Source organism: Bidens hawaiensis, unplaced genomic scaffold (assembly GCF_021521415.1).
Source record: "Bidens hawaiensis isolate Kalapana, Puna unplaced genomic scaffold, B.hawaiensis_p1.1 tig00027229_1, whole genome shotgun sequence".
In the NCBI taxonomy this organism is placed as follows: domain Eukaryota; kingdom Viridiplantae; phylum Streptophyta; class Magnoliopsida; order Asterales; family Asteraceae; genus Bidens; species Bidens hawaiensis.
In genome coordinates, this window is record NW_027494395.1 from 8,216 (window position 1) to 12,835 (window position 4,620).

The window sequence follows — 4,620 nt, forward strand, 5'->3', positions numbered from 1 at the left end:
TGAAGACAGGATCGTGTAATCGATCCGATATGTATAGATATCTAAGTCAACACCATTATGATAGAGGAGTAGACCGAGTGGTTGTGGAATTTTTCAGCCCCCCCATGTGATGCTGCTTATATATATATAATAATAACTAGTAAAGAGCCAGTGCGTTGTGACGGATATGTCAGCTGATGTAAATTTAATGCTGTTGTGTAATACCAATCAACCATTCTTGATTTTAAAAGTGATTGTTAGAGGTGGAGAGAGAAAATGTTACTATTCATGGTTAAGGGTGTGTTTGGGATTGCTATTTAAGTGAAAAGAGACTTTTGATTAAAAGGACTTATAAACTTATGAAATTTGAAAGAAGTTTTTAAAGGATGTTTGGATTAGCTTATGTGTTGAGAAAAACCAAAATGACCAAATGGACACTCTTTTTTAAAAAGAGTGTAATGGGGTTTAAGGATGAGAAGGATATATATGTAAATCAAACTCATTAAGTTAATAATTACATATTCCTAACTTTTCAAAACCCCTCTATTTTGCCTTCACCATAAGTTAAAATCCATAAGGCCTTATGATTTGCCAAACACCTTATACACCTTATTAACTTTTCAAAAAGTTTATAAGTTATAAGTTGATGAAAATAAGGAATCCCACACCCCCCTAAATTTGGAGAAACACAACAATTTTTTAATGTTTTTGAAAGTGGTTGTGAGTGAAATAGAGATATAATGTAATGATAAAAGTATAAAAAAGTATTATTTATTGAAAATGAAGAGAAAAGATAGTGTTTATTAGTGTAATAATAGAGATTGACATAGAGAATAGAATGAGATGCTCTAATACATAAATCATAATCCATCTTTAATCATATAAATCTCCAAACATCAGCACCAATATCCAACAATTACACTTTTAAGCAGAGGTCAGCTCATATAAAGTTATGGAAATGACCTGATTTTTGTTCTCATAACAAAAGTAAATTTCATGTCCTGTAGTTTCAAATGACTTTCAATAACTACAAATACATATAATCTATCAATATTCTAATTATCCACCATAATAACCAAGTTGTATCATTGTATATGGGTCAACATTAGAACATTTTGGTCATCGTAGTCCCTCCTCAATCAACTTTCATCTTATAACTAAACTTAAAAACCGACGTCTAACAATTCTAAACAACAAATGCCAATATAATAATAATAATAATAACAATAAAAAAATACTAATTTCACATACTAACATAGTCAAATACAAAAACGACAATCATCCATAACATCATATAGAATCTAAACCATATTCAAAAGTCCCATGAAGATACAGAAGTTTTAGTTGGCAAACTCAAGTCATAAAGAAGATAACTGAACCCAAAAGCATTCACTCTTCCTGAGTAGAGATTCAAATGTGTCTGTTCTGTTACATCGCATAGCTCCGGTCTCTCAAGAAGATAGGATCATATGAAATCAGGTGTAAAATAACCAAGCCTCATGAATAAAACAAAATTGAGCTTTAATAAGTTGTTTGACTTTTGAAAGTCAAGCTTTAAAAATGCCCTATCGAAAGATACCGCACTTCACGACATGTATGTATTTTTTTAAGCTAATCTACTAATTCATTAATGTACCAATTCACAATAACTAATGTAAGTAAGCCACAAATTTCTTTTTAACCATTTGCAAATAATAAATACACGTAGCATTTAAGTTTAGAACTAATTTTAGTGCAGTAATTTCACAAAGAAAAGTAATGAGTAAGACCGAACCCGAATGGCTTTCAAAAACTTTAAAACCAAATTTGTGTTTGAGCCCGTAACACTGAAACCATCCATCCCATCCCATCCCATCCCATCCCATCCACATCCCTAATATAAAGTTATGGGTTCTTAACATGTATAGTATGAAACCTTTTTAATTCTCATGTGGTATTTGCTAGATGTTACAAAGTTTGATGTAGTTATAACACAGATGTTACAAAGTTTGATGTAGTTATAACATATGATTATATCAATTTTGAAGTTGAAATGTGTAGTATCACTACCTTGAAAGTGAAAACTGCCTCTTTTAAGGTAAGGCAGGAGCATGTTACACATCTCAAATTTAGTTTTCATACATTAAATACCAAATTTCAAGGGAAGCAGGAGCATAAACATTTCAGGTCATAAGGATAAACAAGCCGACCACTGGCCAGGCCGAGTCGTTTACAACGCCAATAAAACACTCCCACATTATCCCTTGTTTATACCCAAAGTATGTTGGTTTATACTAAATTTCAATTTACTATTTGACAAACATGTAACTTAAATATCTATTACATTCAATTTCCAAACTGAGTTCACGAGTGTATCCTTGATAGATTCTAGTTGTGATTTAACAACACTAACATGCCTATATCCATCCATTTGAAACTTTGTCTACTTGAAGTTACATTAATTGCAAAGCTGAAAGTTAGGTTCACTCTATAAAAGATAATTAACCAACTTTGTCACATTTCTATTACGTGACGCTTGATTATATTTTTTCTACAAACTCGTTTAACTTATGTTTATATTAGACACAAATATGACAAAAGTAGGTTACTGCTTTGACTGCCTTTTTTTTTGTTTCTTAAGAGTTACATTTAGTTGAAGTAATTTGTGATTTAAAAAAATGACCTTTGTTCCAAACCCACCCGGATAAATGGTGCAGCTAGGTAAATTGCTTTCTTTCCAAGCTCTTGTGCAGCTTGTTTTTCATATATGTATCCAGTAGTGTGCAACCTTGACTGACCAGCGCATATTGACCCACCAATAATACTCGTTATGACAAAGAATAGTAAACATTAATATAAAAAAATATATTTAGAATGATAACATATTCATATGCGACCCGTTTGAGACAATGAAAAAAAACCCATCAATAGACAAAAAGGTTTTATCATGGGTTACTCATAAAATCTAACTTTTATGGCATAAATGATGTTTAGTTGGTTTTTAACCCAATACCTTGAAACCGGTTTGAACCCAACCAAGTTAAAAACAGGTTTCAAACCTGTAAAACTGAACCGGGCTCACCCAAAACAGGATGTTGACTTTCTTTGACCCAAACCAACTCAGTTGCCACCAAATTGGTGGGCCCCCTCCTAAACAAACCACATTAACTGAAAAAATATCATTTTCTCAACAAAAATACTTTTTGAACTTAGTAAGTACCTAATACATTAGCTCAAAAGAGTAGTGAGTTATTTTGATGAAGCAAAGGTCGGTAGTGATTTAAAGACTAGCATAAAAAAACATTTTTAGTAGACTAATTCAATTAACATTAAATAATTATTTTTGGACAAAAATATATACCTTCACATGGAAATTCTCATATAAGATCTCGAATAGCAGCTTTAACTCCATATGCCTGTTTCATATGCAGATTCGCGGCAGAGGGTTTTTAGTGACATTGTATGCCAAACCCTACACAAACATGAAAACAAACATAAGCAATTACTTATCAACGAAAACATGAAAAAATACGAATGCCCAGGTACATTATTAAACCACACCTATAAAAAGTAAAATATTATATGTGAGATTGACCTGTAGGCGGTTGAACATTGAGATGTCAAAACTGGCATCATGTGGACCTTCTTCTCCACTGCTCCCCACTTATCCACCTGAAATCAGTCCAAATTACATTGGTATATTTGATAAATATACCAAATAAACAGTCACTAATATAAAATAACGTACGTTAATGTCTGAAATGAAGAGGCGTTTGTTAAATACATCAACTGCCAACTTTCGAGGAAATATCGATGGTGAAATTAACAGCCTAGGATCATTGTCAGCTTAGAAACACTTGCATTTACACAAAAAACATGCAACAACCTTTATTCCCTAAATTAACACATACACTCAACGAATATATATATATGTATAACATAGCTACTACTTTTGTATTAGTATGCATTATAAGATTAGCCGTAGATTAAACAAAACGGTCAAAATGTGATAGCTTTAGAAAGTTACCTGTAATCGAGACTGCCGACAGTGCGGTGCCTACTTAATCGTTTTCAAATCACCATATTGATTCGATACAACAATGGGCTTACAAAAAAAATGAAAATTCGCAGCAATAAACTCCACAAGTGCCTCATGAGCATTATGGTTCTGTAACAAAACCATTAAATATTTAATTTAATTTAAAAATGATTTGAAAGACATAAAAAACTGTTATACTTCGCATACCAGAAGCCAAGATAAACGTGCCAGGTGACTAAAACATCATGAATATTGAAAATGTTAGCAACCTGTACACAAAAGTAATGAAATAAAAAAAAACAAAAAAACATTGAAAAAAAAACAAGTATAGGCCATACAATACATAACATTAGAAAATGGTGTAAACAACATAAACTTAAAGGTACATGACCAACTTGTGAGAGTTTCTGCTTTGTGTTTTTCATCAAGTGGTGAATAGACCGAAATGCTAAAAAGTTATGGACGGTAATAAATCACAACAATTAAACAAATACACCAGAAATGAGGATATCAAAATTTGATTGATTTCAAACTTGATATTGGGGTATTGGGTGTATGATGAAGAAAGAATGGAAAATGTTAAAAAACAATTAAAATTTCAATTCAGGGCATAAATATAAATA

At 31.7% G+C, this 4,620-nt stretch overlaps 1 long non-coding RNA gene across 1 annotated transcript; it reads right to left on the reverse strand.

Moving 5' to 3' along the window:
- Window positions 1–3,128: 3,128 nt before the first annotated feature.
- LOC143574977 (uncharacterized) lies at window positions 3,129–3,848 on the reverse strand. Its single transcript, XR_013142686.1, has 3 exons — window positions 3,707–3,848; window positions 3,554–3,630; window positions 3,129–3,430 (listed from the first exon to the last, which is right to left on the reverse strand). It is a non-coding gene; the product is annotated as an uncharacterized LOC143574977 (long non-coding RNA).
- Between the last annotated feature and the right edge of the window lie 772 nt (window positions 3,849–4,620).